Source organism: Tursiops truncatus, chromosome 6, assembly GCF_011762595.2.
Source record: "Tursiops truncatus isolate mTurTru1 chromosome 6, mTurTru1.mat.Y, whole genome shotgun sequence".
In the NCBI taxonomy this organism is placed as follows: domain Eukaryota; kingdom Metazoa; phylum Chordata; class Mammalia; order Artiodactyla; family Delphinidae; genus Tursiops; species Tursiops truncatus.
Window position 1 is genome coordinate 59,405,869 of NC_047039.1, and position 20,673 is coordinate 59,426,541.

The 20,673-nt window shown below is 35.5% G+C and overlaps 1 protein-coding gene across 4 annotated transcripts in view; it reads right to left on the reverse strand.

The window, feature by feature from the left end:
- IL33 (interleukin 33) overlaps nt 1-7,343 on the reverse strand; it is a 48,079-nt gene extending 40,736 nt beyond the window's left edge. For 2 of the 4 annotated variants that reach the window (XM_073806129.1, XM_073806130.1), the window contains exon 1: nt 7,278-7,343. The gene's annotated coding sequence lies outside the window, so the exon portion shown is untranslated. The remainder of the gene's footprint in view (nt 1-7,277) is intronic. The other 2 variants (XM_073806128.1, XM_033859266.2) reach the window with 2 other exon arrangements.
- Between the last annotated feature and the right edge of the window lie 13,330 nt (nt 7,344-20,673).

A 20,673-nucleotide genomic window follows, 5' to 3' on the forward strand; every position in this document is an offset into this window, starting at 1 on the left:
AGCCATCTTCTCCCATGAAGGGAGAGATCATGGACAGTCTGAGAATGGCAGAGCAGAAGGGTAAGAAGAGCCTGGGTCTTTTGGTTATGTCCTTGATTCTTTGCACCAACTCTGGGGCTGCCAACTTCAGAACTTCTTGTTAAGTGAGCAGTAAGTGTCCTTATAATTTGAGCCATATTCAATTTGTTATTCTTTTATTGCAGCTAAAGCATATCAAGTGATACAAATTATCTTTACATATTTTTTGTCTAAATGTAATCTACATTGGCTTTTTCTAAATCCTAAAAAGAAATGGCTAACATCTAATGTATTCTGGACATTGACTTAATAATATCTCTAAATACAGTTGGGTTGTTTAAACATTCTCCCCCACCCCCTGCTCAAAGCCCTTCTTTATAAACATTTTTAATTTTAGTAAAAAATAGATAATATAAAACTTACCATCTTAACCATTTTTAAGTGTACACTTCAGTAGTGTTAACTACGTTCACATTGTTGTGCAACAGATCTCTAGAACTTTTTCATCTTGCAAAACTAAAACTATATCCATCATACAACAACTCACCATTTCCCCCTTCCCAAAGCCCATGGCAACACCATTCCACTCTCTGTTTCTTGTGTTTGACTACTTTAATACCTTCTATAAGTGGGATCATATAGTATACAGTATTTGTGTCTGGCTTATTTCACTTAGCATAATGTCCTCAAGGTTCATCCCTGTTGTAGCATGTGACAGGATTTCCTCCTTTTTTTTTTAAGGCTGAATAATATTCCATTGTATGTATATACTATATTTTCTTTATCCATTCATTAGTGGACATTTGGGTTGATTCCACCTCTTGGCTATTCTGAATAATACTACAATGAACATAGGTGTGTAAATAACTCTTCAATATCCTGCTTTCGATTCTTTTGGATACATACACAAAAGTGGGATTGCTAGATCATATGGTGGTTCTATTTTTAATTTTTTGAGGAACCTTCATACTGTGTTCCATAGCAGCTAGTTTAAACATTTTAATATTTAAATAATGATATATTTTAAGCAAAATTTTAGTATAATAATATGAATACATAAATTGATATTTTAAAATCAATAAAAATATTTTATATGAGAGAAAAGCATGATATGACAGAAACAGAATGGATAAACTGAAAAATTTTATATCATGAAAAGATTTTGAAATTTATAAGTAATTATTTGAGTTGTTCTTTTAAAAAAAAAATTCAGATTGCCAATAGTGGTACTATTATTACTAGTTTTACTATTAATTTTACAGATTGCCAATATAGTACTTTTATTGCTATTTTATTCTTGTAAAACACCAGTAGGATTTGTTCACCAAAAATTTATATATATATATTAATTTGTGTATAATATTGATTATGAAAATCATATACATATAATCATGCATTAAGTCATTGTGGGTGCACACATAGTAGCCAAATGAAATGACTTGTAAAGACATTGAAGATCAAACTTCAGTTAACATCCTATTTATAAAGTGAACTGTTAAGCAGGTTTCCATATCCTCCAGTAACTAATGCAGCAACCAAATTTAAAAAACTGTCAATTAATAACACATCAACATTTTCAAAGTCAAAAAGAACTTAAACAATTGGACCAAAGTGTAAATCAAACAAATGTTTATATACTCATAACAAAATAAAATATTAAAAATAATTGTAAGAAGTATTTTGACATATATCATAGAACTCCAGTGATAATACAAATATGAACTCATGATTTTAACTGAACTGCTTTAATTTCAGTATTAAGATGATATAATCCAATGTATATCCCAGGGCCCAGATTTTGGTAGCCTAATAATGTTCTCCACTGAAGAAACTAGGGCTCTTTGGAGAATGGCTGATTTAATGTTTCAGATAGAAGAAATGCAGGGTGAGCCTGAATAACTTGTTGCCTGAGAACAGAGATGCATATTTTAAAGTTCTGAGGTAGTTTAAAAAGAAAGAGCCACCGTGAAGGGGCTTCTGTGTGCTAAATTGTGACCAAGTGACTGAAGACAACAAAAAATTATAGCTAATCAAAACAAGTCTGAAAATGAGTTAATTACACATCACCAAAAATCATGAGTCCGTAATGATGCTCAAAAGAGAAAAGCACTGGACTTTCCTGGTGGCGCAGTGGTTGAGAGTCCGCCTGCCGATGCAGGGGACACAGGTTCGTGCCCCAGTCTGGGAAGATCCCACATGCTGCCGAGCGGCTGGGTTCGTGAGCCATGGCCACTGAGCCTGCGTGTCTGGAGCCTGTGCTCCGTGACGGGAGAGGCCACAACAGTGAGAGGCCTGCGTACCGCAAAACTTAAGCTATTCCACAGCTCCTTCACTACCACATTATCCCAAATTAGTTGATAGAGACCAAAGCCACAATGAGAGTCCCTTCCAAAGTTGGTATTCAGCTGGCATGCTCCACGTGGCTAGTTCCTTTCTCACTTATCTCTGCCATGCCATGCCAGCTGTTAAATGTTTTGAACATCATCCCTGGACAGACCATGAGATTTTCTTTCACAACCAAATGGCCACCCAGTGATATACTGCATTGTGTATTAGATATTAAATTTGATTGTTAGAAGACGTTTAAAATTCAAGAGTATAGAAGCTTTCTACTCACAGATGTGTGAGTTCCTGGACATTGACCTGAATAAGCTAAGACACAATCCATACCCTGGATATTTAATTCCCATAAATGTTTCAACAGAGCTATCTTGTGCAATGATCAGAAATACAACTCAGAGGTCTGGAAACTTGTCCACCATGATGTGACAAGCCTTTGTCTCCCACCCTGCCTACTTCATGGGCTGTAGCAGTTTCCCAGATTGCTGACTTCATCATCCTTACATGGGAATCCAAGTAAGCTCAGTCTTGGTTACCTGGTAGCTGGGTTTAAAGTGAAAACTACTGAAATGAAAAGACTATGCTAGACACTTCTCTTCTCCAAAATAAGACGTAATTATTTTCCTCCCCTGGACAGATATGACCTCTTTCTATGCCTAATGATGCAGAGCAAAAGAATATAACTGGTGTCCCTTTCTTTGCCAAGAAGAGGTGTTGCATGTAATAAGTACAGAAGTTATCTGAACCTAGCAGTGAACTACAACCCTCGAGGTTACTAGTCCCTGCATGATTCTATCTAGATAGTAGGGAGAGCCAATAAGTCTAAAGCCAGATGCTCTTTTAGGAGCATTTCCCACAAATAACCAGAAAAAAAAATTGGATGCTGCTATAAACTGGACTTCTATCTAATTTTTTATACTTTTATGAATTAAAAAATACAAAGATTTATAAACAACCTTTTTTTCCAACTGGCACATCACAGTGCGAATGACTTTAATGCTTCTAAATGCTGTGTCTAATCTCATGGACCTCATAGTACTGAGGAGAAATCCTTCCACTTGACATAATGAATGGTAATAATAATTGGACAGCCACATGTAAGCATTATATGTCACATCCTAGGCATGGAACCCTCCAAACTTTTTTAGTAAAACAGCTTATACTCCTTTGAGTCAATAACATCCGATTTATTCTAATAAATGTAATTGGCACCACATAGTGACAATTATGATTATGATTTCACAAACCATATGGCATGTGAGAAAGTCAGTGAAGGAAAAAATATGCATGCTCTTTGATAAAGTAATGCTACATATACATTGAGGTAATATGGATCTTATACAAGTCATAATGAAGAAAAAAAAGGAAGCTAAAGATAGCCACCGAATTACACTAGAATGAATGTTGGCACCTAGGTCTGTGGCTCAAACTCTTAAAAATGACTAGAAAATAAGAAATATTTACTCAAGGAAACAATATTACTACTATTGATTTACCTGCATGAAGCAATCATGCTGACTACTGATAAAGTATTGTTTAAACAGGATTGCTAAAGAGTGTAGACAATTAATATATACAATATATGTATAAAAGATAATTGAAAAATAAAACCTTAGGTAGGAAAAAATTTGGAACTAATAAATTCAGGTTAGAGGAAAGTTCATGTTTGGGTTTAACAAGCCCCCAAATGAAAGAACATGGGGAAAAGTCATATCATTTCCTCTTTTTAAAGAAAATATAAACTACTTAAATAGCATTTCTTAAACAACTGCAACTGATAGAGCCAGCAGGCTAAGAAGTTAGGGCTAAGAAGTTAGAGTGGTTGAGATTTGAACACAGCAGACATGCAAAACTATGAAGTTCTGTCCAACTCTTTAAGAAAATATCTAATCTTTGCTAGGAAATCCAAGAGAAGTAATGAGCAAAACATTCTTACAATTGCAAAAGGTCTCAGATTCATTAACACTGCTGGGGAAAATTGTGATGATCATCCAATTTATGAGCTGTTCAAAGTGAAGGGGAACTAGATGTAGACTGGTATGCTGGTTAAAAGTAAAGCCAAGTTTATGGATGGATACTGTTTGTTCTGGCATTACCAGTGGGAATGACAAAAGAAAGTCACATAAGAGAACAGTGGCTGACAAGAACACTTTCCCTCAGATGGTAATGAATGTAGCCCTAAGGAAAACAGGTGAAAGGTTTTAATGTTATCTCACTAAAATTTTTGTTTGGAAATGATGGAAAATTTGAGTAGAAAATGGCTTCACAAAGAGGATTAGAGACACATTAAATTAAGTCATTTGGAATCCATTTTCTCTGTTGGTCTTTCTCATTCATGGAACTTAATTCTGGGTTTTAATTGCTGTCTGAAATTTGCTAGTTGTGTCATGTTGGGTTAGTACGATCTTTCTAAATCTCACCTGCTTAATTTTATAAATGGAGAAGATAATATTTATTTCACAGAGGTACTGTGAAGATTAAATGGGAGAATGTGGAATGAATGTCTCACATTTAGTAAAATTTCAGTGATCATTAACAGTTACCTTTCATGACTGCTTCTGACTTGCTTTACCTTCATAAGCATCTCATCACCTCTCTAGGGTAGAGTGTTTTATTATTGTTTCGATTTTGTTTTACATTTTACACAAGAAAAAGAAAATTCAGGCTCAGGAAAGTTAAGATCCAAAATCATACAGCTAATCAATGACAGATAATGGAGTTGAGGCCTATCTTACTCTAAAAATCTGTGTTTTTTACTATTATGCTATACTGCACTCTTCACTTAAAGCAAAAAACAAAACAAAACAAAAAAATCAAAAACCTTCACAGATATAGCATGATTTACCAACAATAATAAGGACAGCATGTGAACGTGTGCCAGGAGTCTGCTACAGGGAAGAAGTGCCCCAAACTCTTTATTCCCCCCTTTAACACCTCCAAAAATGAACTTTGCCTGTCCTCTAAGGCTGTGTACCCTTAAAGTTTCCTTTTTGCATACAGATATAGCACCAGAGAAACCACAGGGAAATTGAAAAGAGATTAGAGGTTCTACCAGGATTTCCTAAAGTCCTTGAACCAAGCATCATTTTTTTTTTTAATGGAATTAAGATCTCTTTCTGCTGTTCAAGGAGATTATTTTTGGTCTTAATGTTTCTAAATGTTCCTGCTGCAAGTTGAGATATAAGAGAATTCTATCACTTGATTCCCACCATGTTTGGCAAAATTTCAACTTGTTGAATGAAAGATACATTGATTTTGGCGCAGTTACACTCACATCTCCAAAAAAGACCTCATGCTATCAGATTTACTGGCATAAATATTCCCTGATGTATATATTTTTCTTCCCCCAGTGCTGCCCCCTCTGCAGTACTTCCATGTAATGATTTAACTTTGCACTCATATCTCCAAAACAGACCTCATGCTGTCAGATTTACTCGCATAAACAATTCTTGGTGTTTATTTTTTTCTTCCCTCAATGCTGCACCCCAACCCCCCTCCTCACCTCCCACAGTATTTCCCTGTAATGATTTAATTCCTCCATGGAGCAGAACTTTTTACAGCTGAAACTCAGATACATTCCCTGAATTTGGTCGAAAGCTGTTTATTTAATCCTCTACAGACTTTGGCCAGAAGAGGCAGCTCCCATTTCTCAATTGCTTCCCTTACTTTTTAGACCTATTTCAACCCCTAAGTGAAAGTTCCCCTCAGGATTCTTCTCTCTCCATAAATGGGAAAGGAAAAGAGGTACATTCTTGCTTTAGATATTGTAAGTTAAACAGTGATGGGAAAGTGAAAAAAATCTAGGTCAACATAGTGCTGAGAAAATGAATTATGCAGCCACCAGTCAAATATTTGTAGGAAATCCAGGATCCTTTCAGAGAAGCATGGAGAAGAAAATGTGAAATTTGAGTTGCAGACAGTGATGCCCATGAGAATTCTTTACAGTTTAAGGACACTACCCAGCTGTGTGATTCACCTCAAGCACCCACCCTAAACTTTAAGAAACAGAGGATTCTGAAGTTTTCTGAACACAGAGCTGTGCCTTTTCAGGGTCGAAATTAGAAGAAGTGCACTAAGTATTCAAAAGACAAATGTGAGAAGCAGTAGGTAGGGATGTAGGGAACAGCATAGGATGACATACAGGGATGCATACAGTGACATAAAGAGATGATTCAAGCTGAGGAAGCACAATGCTGAGGAGTGAGTGAGCATCAAGAATATCCAGCCACACCTAGTCCTAGATACTCCACTCTCAAGTCTCCGAAGACCTTCTAGAATCAACTCTTGTGCAGCCACAATACTTAGGACCTTGTGTCATGTTTTAAATTAAAATAGTCTGGAGGCAAGTATTCATGCAGGGAAAGATAAGGCAAAGGAAAGTGCAAGACAGCAAGAATTAAAGAGAACAAAAACTATTTTCACTCTAAATGAAGAATAGTAACAACACTAATGAGCTTTTAAATTTACTTATTTAGAATGTTAATTCCTTATTTTTTCACAAATTATTTTTGAGCAGATTGTTTTGAGGGAATGGCACTTTTCAGTTCTTATATTTGTCCTGTCTTGAAAACCGCTTGTAAACAATTGTGAGTATGTTTGTCTTGGATAAGCATTTCAGGAGTAGGAAATAGAATTATCAACTTGCTTTACGAAGTTTTGTGGTGAGGAAGGGGAACAGTACTATAAAAACAATTTATTTTAGCAATCTGTTAATAATTTTATAAATCACTCAAAGGAAAGCAAAATGGAATTCGAAGTTAGTAGCAACTATTATCATCAACTTTTACTTCTATTGGCAATAATAATAAATCGACCTAATCCTTTATTTTATAGAAATAAAACCATTTCTCCATGGTTCTCAAGGTCTCACTTTGCAAGACGTGACTAAAAATCTACCAGAATATTGATTTCATTCTTACCTTGTGATCTTGTTTTGATTTCTCCCCTGAAAAGCTGCAGTTCTCTGTTCAGAGAGCTTGCAGTCTCTATTTATTACCGAAAGTTTGGCAGAGAACCAAATTGCTGTAGAAGGGAGAGCTGAATGGATGAGATTTTAGCAGGTTTTAATAGCATGTAAAAAGCCAATAGTTACAATCCTGTCAACTAAGATTCACTGCTTTCTGTCTGCTCCCCATTTCCATCTTAAATTAATCCAGCAATTATGGATTTTATGTTCTGTTTTTATACTTCCAATTCACATGAGAGTCATGTCACATGCAACACTTTCATTATCCCTAAGCCTGAGCAATTATCTGTTACAAGCTAAGTGTTGTGTTTGTGAGGAATGAAAGAAGAGGGCTGTATCTCCTCTTGAAATAAAGCAGTGAAGGAAGAAGGCAAGTAGGCAAGAAGCTAGACGATCTGTGCTGATTTGGAGTTGAGCTGTGTGCAGTAAATGGGAGGGAGAGATGACAGGCAACAACCAAGGGACCTGTCATTATGCTCTACCCTGGTAATTCTTGCAAATACTAAGATTACAAAGGATAAACAGTGTGACTTTATGATGTACTCTGAACTCTGTTTTATTATAAAATGTTCCTCTTTATTTAAGAAGTATCTCTTATAAGCAGTATGTAGTTGGTTTTTGTTTTATTTTGTTTTTAACCAGTTTGGCTATCATTTATCTTTGTACTGGACTATTTAGTCTACTTATATTTACTGTATTTACTGATATATTTGCATTTATGTCTACAATTTTGCTTTATTTTTCTATATTTTGTCCTCCTGGTTTATGCCACATTTTCTTTCTTTCTTTGCTTCTTTTGGATTAATCAAATTTTTAAATTATGAAAATTTCCCCTGGCAGTCATGCACTATAACTTTTCTCTCCTCAGAAGAGTAAGATTGCAAAATACAACAAAAACTGCCAAAACTTCAGCTCTGTTTTAATGGCTTTCTAATTATTTTAAACCTCTGCCTCATGCAATTCCCTAATTTGGCAAATTTTTTGAGGAGAAGACTCTTTGTATGGCAGGCTCAGTTCTCCCCGGCCTTTTTTTTCCACTAAGTTATTGGCCCTTCAAGGCTCCAATTTTGTCTCTTCAGCCCCACAAGACAACCAAAGACTTTGCTGATTTCTCTGTTTCCTAGCAGTGGCCTTCTGCCCAGAGAGAATCCAGATTGCCTGCCTCCTGGTGCAAACATGGAATTGACCAATGCCCTTGGGAAAAAAGCAGCTGTAGCTTCAGCTTCCCTGTCCTTGGAATCTTGATTCCTCATCCTCAATGCTTCTTATCTTTCTCTTACCTTAAATGGGTTTTTGTTTGCTTGTTTTTTTGTTTGTTCATTTGTTTGTTTGTGATGTTTTATCAGCCCTTTTTGGTTATTCTTTTTTTTTTGTAGTATGCAGACCTCTCACTGTTGTGGCCTCTCCCGTTGCAGAGCACAGGCTCCAGATGCGCAGGCTCAGCGGCCATGGCTCACGCCCAGCCACTCCGCTGCATGTGGGATCTTCCCGGACCGGGGCACAAATCCGTGTCCCCAGCATCAGCAGGCGGACTCTCAACCACTGCGCCACCAGGGGAGCCCTCTTTTTGGTTATTCTTAATGGCAACATTGGACTGCCACAAGCTACTCCATTCTATTCGAAGTGAAAGTCCCTAGCTATCTGAGTTCAATACAAATGAAAACATGGCTCCAGAAGCCAGGAGGACTGCAGGTCATTTGGGCTTTATTCAAGTGACAGTAGAATTTATTATCCAAACTGTAAAACTTTTTAGAATGAGAAAAGTGTTATTAATAATTAGTCAGAGTAATAGGTGAATACTGAGATATGGTCACCCCAGTTTTATGACTTACATAGTTCTTTCTCCTCTCCTGTTCATTCTCAAGTACCAACTGCCTCCTTTCAGGGTAGCTACAAGGAGGCTGTCTGAAATTTTGCTGACCCACAGACACATACTAGATCTGGCAATGTTACTTTGTTCCTAAAAGAGAAAAAAAGCTAAAACTGAGGGTTTACTACAAGCAGACTTTTAAAAATGAAATTGTAAAGGATATACTTCAGACAGAGGAAGTTGACCCCAAATGGTAGACCTAAGGTTCAAGTAGAATTGAAGAGCAAAGCATATGATAAATATGGAGGTACTACTAAACAAATATTGAGTATAAATGATGATAATAATTTATTGTAATATTAAGAAAAGCTAGAACTAAATACATGACAAAACTAGCCCATAAATCTGGAGAGGTGATTATAGGAATGGGAATTCTCTAAGACCATGTATTTGTCAGAAAGAGGATAAAAATATTCCTGAATTTTAGGCTTAGATACATTAAACATGCCTGTTACATTTTTCAGGAAGATTTTCAGAATAATAGATATCAGGCACATAACTAACTTCCAAACTATTGGAGGAGGAAAAATAGAATGAGGTCAAGTATACTGAGATAAAATAGGGAATTCCCTAGCAGTGCAGTGTACTTTCACTGCTGAGGGCCTGGGTTCAATCCTTGGTTGGGGAACTAAGATCCTAGAGGACCCATGGTGCTGCCCAAGAAAAAAAAAAAAAAGGAGATGAAATAGTTGTCTATACAATACAAATCAAGCAAGACTGGAGAAAGAACAAAACAGTTCATACAATACAAATCAAGAAAGGAGAGAAAACAAAACATGCAAAAGACAAGACAAAGAGAAGAGACAAAATAGAGTATATTTAACCCAAATATATCAATAATTTCATTATATGAATTATATGCTCCAGTCAAAAAACTAATATTGGGCTTCCCTGGTGGCACAGTGGTTGAGAGTCCACCTGCCGATGCAGGGGACACGGGTCTGTGCCCCGGTCCGGGAGGATCCCACATGCCGTGGAGCGGCTAGGCCCGTGAGCCATGGCCGCTGAGCCTGCGCATCCGGAGCCTGTGCTCCGCAATGGGAGAGGCCACAACAGTGAGAGGCCTGCGTACTGCAAAAACAAAAACAAAAACAAAAACTAATATTATTGGACTTGAAAATATTCATCTATATGCTGTTTTTAAGAAACATATACAAAATCTATAAATTGAAATTAAAGGTTAGAAAATTATATGTTGGCAAATACTAATCAATAGAAAGCTAGTATTGCTTCATTCATGTTATGCTTTTAGGTAAAAAGTTTACCTAAAGATGAAGAAGTTTACTGAATATGACAAAACATTCAATACACTGGGAAGAAATATATCTAAACTAACAAAAATCTGTTACAGTCTAAAGTACATAAAACAAAAATGAATAGAATTATGGGGGGAAATACACATATCAATCATTCTAGTAGAGATTGAATATGTATAAGCAACTATTAAGCAGAAAAAATATTCATAAGAATTTAGAAATCTTGGATGACACAATCAATGAGCTAGGTCAAATGGATATATAAATTTCATTTTATCTAAGAGTGGAGAATACATACTCTTTTCAAGCATGCATAGAACATTTACAAAATTAAACATATTCTTGTCCATAATGTAAGTTGCAGAACTATTTCAATTGATGTCACTTAATATGGCAGAATATGGAATTCCAGGGTTCCATGCCTTCACAAAAGCAACAAATAAGCTGACAAGAGCTGTTAAAATCAAGTTTCACATTACCCTTCAATCTAGTAAAAACTTACAACAACCACAAAAAGCTTAATGAAGAAAGAAGCTGGTGCATTGCAGTGAGAGAGTGCTGTGGCATTTTTAATTGCCTACTTGCCATCCTTCATCCCCCAGATCAATGGCAGCCAGGAAGATGACAGCCTGCACCCCTGGTGCAGATGCTAGTGCCAGAAGGAGGAAGATAGACCTTATTCTCAAAGAATTCTGGTTGTGTGTTTTGACCTGTCTTGAGGCTCCCTAAAGGACTGGTGCAGGTACTTTCCTTTCTTTTATTTGATTTGAAGCATTCCCAGGGCTGTGGTGGCCTCCTGGGAAGTGTTTGCCAAAAACATTTAAAGGCAAAAGAATTGGCCGCAGCATCGTGGGACAAGATATAAAACAGAATAAGCAATAGACAAGTCAAAAAGCCTGGAAAGGAAGAACTTAAGAAAAGAGATACATGGGAGAATAAGGTCTTTTAAAAGTTCACATGTATACTGGGGAATCAGGAAGTCAATGCTCATACCCAAGTCTGGACACATGTTCAAAACAGGCCTTAGAAGACCCTATATTTTCACCTCTGGCTGACCTTCAGTCTCCATGGTAGCATGAAGTGAAGGCTAAGGCAGAGTTATAAATCACCTGGCTAAGCACTGAAGGAATGCCCAACACAGAACCAACTTGAAAAAACTGGGAGAGTAATTTTTTCTTTTCTTTTTTTCTTCTAATTTTGGCTGTAGTTGTTTAAGGAAATTATGGTCATAACACTAGCTGACCACTAAGCTAATGGAACACAGACTTCAGTGGTCACATGTAACAAAGAATACAGACTGTAGAAAATACTTTAGAAAACTCACTAAACAAACAACAACAACAACTCACAACAAGCAGGAGCAGCAAACCTGGGAATGGGAAGAATTGAATTTCCAGAGTTACTACATTATAATTTTCAATATGTCCAGTTTTCAACACAAATGATGAGGCATGGAAAGAAACAATAAAATATGGCCCATCCACAGGAAAAAAAGAGGTCATCAGAAACCATCCTTGAGGAAAAGCAAACATGGGACTTACCAGAGAGAGACTTTAAATCAGCTGTCTTAAATATGTTCAAAGAGATAAAGGAAACCAGGAGAATGATGTCTCACCAAATAGAGAGTATCAATAAAGAGAAAGAAATTATAAAAAGGAACTAACTAGAAATTCTGGAATTGAAAAAAAAAGTAAAATAAAATGAAAAATTCACTAGGGGAGATCAGTAACAAATGTGACTATTAACAAGAATCAGTGGTTAGGTCAATTGGGGAGAAGAAAGAGGAAAGAATGAAGAATAATAAACAGAGATTAAGAGACCTTTGGGACACCTCAAGCATACCAACATATGCATAATAGGAGTCGTAGAGGGAAAAAAGAGAGAAAAGAACACAGAATATTTGAAAAAATAATGTTTAAAAACATAAGTTTGATGAAAGACAGGCATCTATACATTCAAAATACTCAATTAAATTCAAGCAGGATAAACTCAGAGATCCACACTGAGACACATTAGAGCCAAACTGTCAAAAGCTAAAGACAAAGGGAGAATTTTGAAAGCTGCACGAGAGAAGTTTCTTATCATGTATAAGGTATCCTCAATAAGGTTAACAGTTTCTCTTCAGAAACCAGGGAGGTCAGAAGGCATTAGGATGACATATCTAAAGTGCTAAAAGAAAAACACTGTCAACCAAAAATTCTATATGTGACAAAACCATCCTTCAAAAATGAAGAGAAAATTAAGACATTCTCAGATATACAAAAACAGAGGTGGTCACTAGTAGATCTGCCCTGTAAGAAATGCTAAGGTAAGTCCTTTAGTCTGAAATGGTAGGACGCTAGACAGTAACTTGAAGCCATATGAAATAAAGAACAATGTTAAAAAGTAGCTACATGAATAAATATAAAAGCTGATATTGTTATATTTTTTATTTGTAATTCTTCTCTTTTTTCTTTGTAATTTAAAAGAATAATGCATAAAATAATAATTATAGATCTATAATTAATGTAGAAACATTTAATTGTGACAGAAACATTGGGAAAAATGAGGATGGAACTATAAAGGAGAAGAGTTTTGTATGCTATTGAAAATGTTAGCATTAACTCAAATTTGATTATTATAGAGTTAAGATTTTATTGTAATCCTCAGGGTTACCACTAAGAAGAAAACAAAAATACACAGAATAAGAAATGAGGGTGGTCAAAATAGCACACTAGAAAAAAATCAATAAAAAGAGAAGGCAGTAATGGAGAAAATGGGGAAAAAAATATATAAGACTTAAAGGTAACAAATAGCAAAATGGCAGAAGTATGTACTTCCTTATGTGTAGTTACTTTATGTAAATGGCTTAAATTTTCCAATGCAAAGGCAGATATTGGCAGAATGAATAAAAAACATGATCCAATTATATTCCATCTATAAGACACTCACTTTAGATCCAGGGACACAAATAGGTTGAAAGTAAAAGCATGGTAAAATATATTCCATGCAAATAGTAATCAAAAGAGAGTTGGTGTGGCTGTGCTAATATCAGACAAAATCGACTTTAGGACAAAAATTGTTACAGGTGACAGAGGCGTTATAGATTTATTAAAGAGTCAATCCATCAAGAAAATTAACAATTTAAAACATATACTCTCCAAATAACAGAACCCCAAAATATATGCCACAAAAACTGACGGAATTGAGGTGAGAAATAGACAATTCAACAGTAATAGTCGGAGACTTCAATACCCTACTTTCAATAATGTGTAGAACAGCCAGACAGAAGGTCAATAAGAAAATATAGGGCTTGAACAACACTATAAACCAACTAGACTTTACAGACATCTATGGGACACATCTGTGGAACACAACAACAGCAGAATACATTTTTTCTCAAGTGTACTTGGAACATTCTCCAGGAAAGACACATATTAGGCCACAAAACAAATTTTAATGAATTTTAAAATATTTAAATCATCTAAAATTTCTTCTCTGAGTACAATGAGATAAGACTAATAACTGAAGGAAAACTAGAAAATTCACAAATATGGAGAAATTAACACACTCAAGCAACTAATGGGTCAAAAAAGAAATTAGAAGTGAAACTAGAAAATAATAAGAAATGAATGAAAATGAAACATATTCAAACTTATGAGATGCAGAGAAAACAGTTGTAGGGGAGGAAAATTTTTCCTCTACCCTCCTAGGTTTCTTAAGCTAGCCTAATAATCAAATTGACATAAGGCAGCTTAACAGGAGAAAAATACACAAATGTAATTTTGTTTGTATAGAGGTCCCATGGGTGTGGGACCTAAGAAGTGACCAAAGCAGGGTTAATATACCTTCTTAGACGAAGAATCAATTATTTGTGAAGACCTGACAAAGCAGAGGGGTTTTTGCTTGGGGTAACAAATTAATGAAGAAATAATACAGTTTGTTTATACAGATTTCTCAGTTTTGAATTCCCTATCGCCAGTAATAAGAATGCCTTCCATCCTCTCAGCATAGAGAGGGTATCTTCCAATGGGAGCACTGTTTCCTGCTTTCAGAGAAACAAAGGAGGGTCAGAATATTCTTCTTGTACTGGCTGTTTGTCAAGTAACTTCAGTACATAATAATCAATATGCCACCTTGGCATATTTGGGGGCAGCCTGCCCCAAGCCCCATCACAGTGCTCAAAGGAAAATTTATAGCTGTAAACACCTACATGAAGACAGAAGAAAGATCCCAGACCAGTAATCTAACTGTAAACCTTAAAGAACTAGAAAAAGAAGAGTAAACTAAACCCAAAGTTGATACTGAATACAAGTTCGTGTGCCCAATGTAGAATGAGGCCAAACAAAACAAAACGTTGAAGTTTGGAGCAGAGAAAGGTTTATTGCAGGACCAAGCAAAGATAACAGGTGACTTGTGCTTAAAAAAACCCCAAACTCCCGGAAGTGTTTCAGCAAGGCATCTTTAAAGGCAAGGGGAGGGAGAGGTGTCCCAGGGTACGTGATCAGCTCGTGCATAATTCTCTGATTGGTTGACGGTGATCAATCCTTAAGCGCCAAAAGGTCTGGAGGCTGTGTCCTCCTCATCATCAAGTAGTTAATTTCTTCCATTTGGTGGTGGTTTTAGCATCTGAAAAACTAAGGAAATATGCATCAGATACTATTACCTAGGTACTTCAGAGAGGAGCTAAAGCAAAGGATATGGGGGAGGGTTCTGTCCCAGGAAGGCCCCATAGGGTCCTGCTCAGTTACAAAGCTAGCAGAAAAAAGGAAATAATGAAAATAAGAGCTGAATAAGTGAATTGGAGAATAGAAAGGCAAAAGAGAGAATCACTGGAACCAAAACTTGATTCTTTGAAAGGATCAACAAAATTGACAAAACTTTAGCTTGACTAAGAAAAAAAAGAAAAGACTCAAATTACTAAAATCAGAAATGAAAGTGAATATATCACTGTAAATCTTATAAAAAATTATAAGAGCATATCATAAACAATTATATATTAACAAATTAAATAACCTAGATGAAATGGATAAGTTCCTATAAACATGCAAATTATAAAAACTGCCTCAGGAAGAAATAGAAAATCTGAACAGACCTATAACAAGCAAGAAAAGCCTAGGATAAGGTACCCTCCCTGGTGAATTCACCATTCACTTAAAGAAGAATTCACAGCAATACTTCTCAAACTCTTCAAAAAATAAAAATAAATATGCTATATATTATATTTTATATCTCAGTGTTACTGGGAGAAGAAAGAAAAAGAAAGATTAAAAAATAAATTCTAAGATTCCAAAAGCTAGTTTAAAATACTTCTAAACTTCATCAGAATGTTGAGCTCTAAAACTGACTTTAGTTATCGCTTACACAAAGTGAAAATACTCTGTAGTCATGAGATTTTGATTCCATTATAAGAATGATATTTATGTAATACCATTTTTCTGCATTGATTTTATATATTCTTGATTTTATATATTCTTGTTGTCAACCATTAATAAAATGGTTATAGTATAAAAAATAAATAAGTAAATATAAAAAGAAGAGCCAGGAACACTTCCTACTTTATTCTATGAGGCCAGAATTACTCTGCTATAAATGCCAGTAAAAATATCACAAGAAAAGGACACTTTACACTCATATCCCTTATGCATATAGATGCAAAAATCCTCAACAAGATACTAGCAAAAATGAATCCAGTAACATATTAAAAATATTCTACACCATAACTAAGTGGGATTTATACCAGAAATGCAAGAGTGGTTCAACATATGAAAATCACACTCATGGGATGAAGGGGAAAAACTACACGATCATCTTGAGCTATACCAAAACAACTTTTAACAGAATTCATTACTACTTAATAATAAAAACACTCAACAAACTAGGAATAAAAAGGAACTTCCCCCAAAGGATAAAGGGCATTTATAAAAAAAACTCACAGTTAGCATTACTCTCAATGATTAAAGAGTGAAAGCTTTCCCCTTGAGATCAGAAACAAGACAAGGCTGCTTGCTTCACCACTTCTATTCAACATTGTACTGGACGTTCTAGCCAGTGCAATTAGGCAAGAAAAATAAATAAGACATTCAAATTGTAAAAGGAAGAAGTAAAGTTATCTCTATTTGCAGATACATAATGTTATATATAGAAAATCCCAAAGAATCCACAAAAAAGATTAGAACTAATAATTGAATTTATCAAAATTGCACATTACAAGATCAGCACATAAAAATCAGTTGTATTTCTATACAGTTGCAATGAATCAAAATAAAATCAAGAAAACAATTTCATTACAATAGTGTCAAAAAGAATAAAATACTTAAGAATAAATTTGACTAAAGAAGTGGAAGAATTATACACTGAAAATGACAAAACATTGAAAAAGTTAAAGAAGACCTAAATGAATGGAATGAGAGACCTAAATGATTCATCCATGCTTATGAATCAAGGGGCTTAATATTGTTAAGATGACCATATTCCCCAAATTGATCTACAGATTTTACACAATCCCTATCAGAATTCCAGCTAGTTTCTTTGTAGAAATGACAAGCTGATTCTAAATTCGTATAGAACTGCAAGAGACCTAGAATAGTCAGAACAATCTAGAAAAAGAACAAAACTTTGAAGGACTCATACTTCCTGATTTCAGAACTTACTACAAAGCTACAATAATCAAAATAGTGTGGTACAGGCATAAAGAGAGATATATAGAACCATGGAATAGACTAGAGAGCCTAGGAATAATCCCTTGCATATATGTTCAAATGATTTTTGACACTGGTACCAAGGTCATTCAATGGGGAAAAGCATAGCCTTTTTCACAGAGTATATTGGGACACTGGATATCCACATTGAAAAGAATGAAGTTGGACAGCTACCTCACATGATACACAAAATACATAAAAATGGATCAAAGACATAAATGTAAGGACTAAAACCATAAAAGCCTTAGTAGAAAATAAAGGGGTAAATCTACATGATCTTATATTTGGCGATAGATTTTTAGATAAGTCCTTGTTTAACATGAGACTGAAATAGATATTTGTTTTAATAATCTGAAGTTGTTGGCTCTGCCCCAGCACTCACTGAAAGCTCACCAGAAGCCTCAGGGCAATGGAGCCAAGTGGGGCAGACCATAAAGTTAGCCTCTGTGGTCACATAGCAGGGAGAATGGGTCTGGAGAGGCACTCAAAAGGCATCCAGCCCAAAGACCAGGGGATCCCTTCTTTAGGCTTTTGCCCACGGTAGTCATGTCTTTCTGAGGGACAGGAATATAGCCTGAATTTGGGCTGGTGGCATGATCCTAAGGTCACTGGGTGTTCTCCCAGACTGATACCACCTCCTGAAGGAAACCTCTATGGTGCCTCATTTTTCTTTGTATCCTCTGAGCCCAGCCCATAGTAGATATAATAAAGATGTTGGTGTTGACCCCATGCATGTAGAAACACTTATTTCTGACCTGCTCATTTCACAGGATCATATTACATAATTTCCCTTTTCCTATTCCAACCCATACAAGACCCTCTGGGGTTAATGTATCTGAAGAATTAACTTGAAAAGGCTCTTTTCCCCATTGTCAAAATATTTTTGGCCAGAGTGTTATATGATTTGAACAATGTGCTACTCAAATATTTACTGTAAATGCTCTATCTTGAGTCTCTAGCTCTTACACTTCGTATTCTCCTCTAATTCCACAGAAGCCAGGATTGTTTAAAGGTCAATATTCCTTTGGTGAAAAACAACAGAAGCCACATAAATACCCTGAGTTCAGTCAGGATACAAAAATCTAAACTTTAACCGTGAAACTCTGTATCAGGTATTGCTTATTCTTTTCCCCAAATTTCCCCTGACTTAAAGCTTTTCTTGGGTAATCTGACTCTGCATAGGGGCTCAAAAATGAAATTGTGGGAGTGGTAAAATGCAGGGAATCACAGGTGTGTCTTCCTGACAGACATTTTAATAAATGAAAGTTGTGTGTTTTATGTCCCATTGTTATAGCTGCTGGACATTCCTGCTCCCATTGGTACTGCAATGAAGTGAGTGCGATGTTTGGTTTCCATTTCATCTGTAAGATGTGAGCCTCATATTGAAATATGTATTCTCTGTGCCTAATTTAGGCCCTGGCACATAGGAGGGTGCACATAGGAGGGCTTACTATTGTAATAGTAAGACTAATTGCTAAGTATACTTATTGCTTACTCTGAGCCATGCACTATGCTATGCACCATATATATACTATCTCATAATTTGTATAGCATAGTGCATTTATATGTACTATCTCAGTTAATTCCACAATAACTCCATGAGGTTGATAGTATTAATCCTCATTTTACTGATTTATAACAAATGTTTTGAGGTGTTAAGTGACTATCCCAAGTCAGCCTTTAAAATATATCTAGAATTTGATCACATGTCACCACTTTGCTGTTCTTGCTGGTCCAAATCACCATCACTTCTCACCTAGTGTTCTCTAAATATAAATTAGGTCAAGGTGGCTTATAGTGTTGTTCAGATCTTTTATGTCTTCACAGAATTTTTTGTCTAGTTGTTCTATCAATTTCTGAGAAAGGAGTGTAAAATTTATAATGATACTTGTGAAATTGTCTATTTCTTACTTTAATTCTGATTTGTCATCAGGTATTTAGAGACTCTGTTATTAGGTACATACATATTCATTATTGTTTTGTCTTCCTTTTATTATATTTGAAATGCTCCTTTTTCTCTCCTAATATCTTTATCTTGAAGTATACTTTATTTGATATTAATAGACCTCCATACTATTTGTACGATAATATCTTTTTCATCCATTTAGTTTCAAACTATCTGTGTCTTTATATTTAAAATACATTTCTTCTAGACAGTATATTTTGTTTTTCTTTTTTTGTTTGTTTTTTTGTTTGTTTGTTTTGCAGTACGCGGGCCTCTCACTGTTGTGGCCTCTCCCGTTGCGGAGCACAGGCTCCAGACGCGCAGGGTCAGTGGCCATGGCTCACGGGCCCAGCCACTCCACGGCATGTGGGGTCTTCCCAGACTGGGGCACGAACCCATGTCCCCTGCATCGGCAGGCGGACTCTCAACCACTGCGCCACCAGGGAAGCCCTAGACAGTATATTTTGGATTTTTCTTTTTTATCCATTTTGACTGTCTCTGCCTTTTAATTTGAGTCTTTAATCTATTAACACCTAATGTAATTATTGATATGATTGGATTCAGGTCTACCATTATACTGTTTGTTTCACTTTGACTTGTGTTTTTTGTTTCTGTCTTCCCTCTTTCTTACCTTCTTTTGGACTACTTGAATATATCTTAGAATTCCATTTAAATTTATCTACTGGCTTTTTAGCTATGCTTTTTTTGGTGTTTTTAGTGGCTTTTCTAGGAATTACAATTCATATCTATAGCTTATAACAGTCTGCTTTGAGTTAATATTGTACTACTTCACATAAAATAGGGAAATCTTGCAAGTGTATAGGTCCATTTACCATTCCCTCATGCTATAGTTGTCATGTGCATTACATCTACATATATTATAAGCCCTACACTACCATTTTATAATTTTTGCTTCAAGCAGTTATGTGAGTTTTAAAGAAATTAAGGGGAAAATAGTCTCATATTTATATACATAGTTACCATTTACAAGGGTCTTTCATTCCTTCCTGAAGATCTGAATTTCCATTTGGCTTTATTTCTCTTGAGACTGAAGAACTTACTTCAACATTATTTTTTGTACTGCAGATGTGGTGGGGATGAATCCTCCTAGCTTTCTTTTATCTGAAAATCTTATTTTACCTTCATTCATGAAAGATATTCTAACTGAATATAGAGTTCTGAGTTGACAGATTTTCCCTCTGGTACTTTAAAGATATTTTGCTGTCTTCTGGCCTGCATTATTTCTTATGAGAAAACAGCTGTCATTTACATTGTTGTTTCCCTGTATGCAATGTGTCATTTTTCTCTGATTGCTTTCAAATATTTTTCTTTCATTTTTATCAGCTTGACTATGATATTAATAGGAGGCTTTTTTCCAACTTATTTATCCTTTATAGGCTTCATTAAACTTCTTAAATTTGTAAATGTATGTCTTATGCTAAATTGGGGGGAATTTGGGCCATTTTTTCCCTCTCAATTAACTCTATCCTCTCCTTTCAGGTATCCAATCACATACATGTTAGAACTTTTGATATTGTCCTATAAGCCTCTGTTAAATAAAATATTTTTTTCTCTGTGTTCTTCATATTGGATAATTT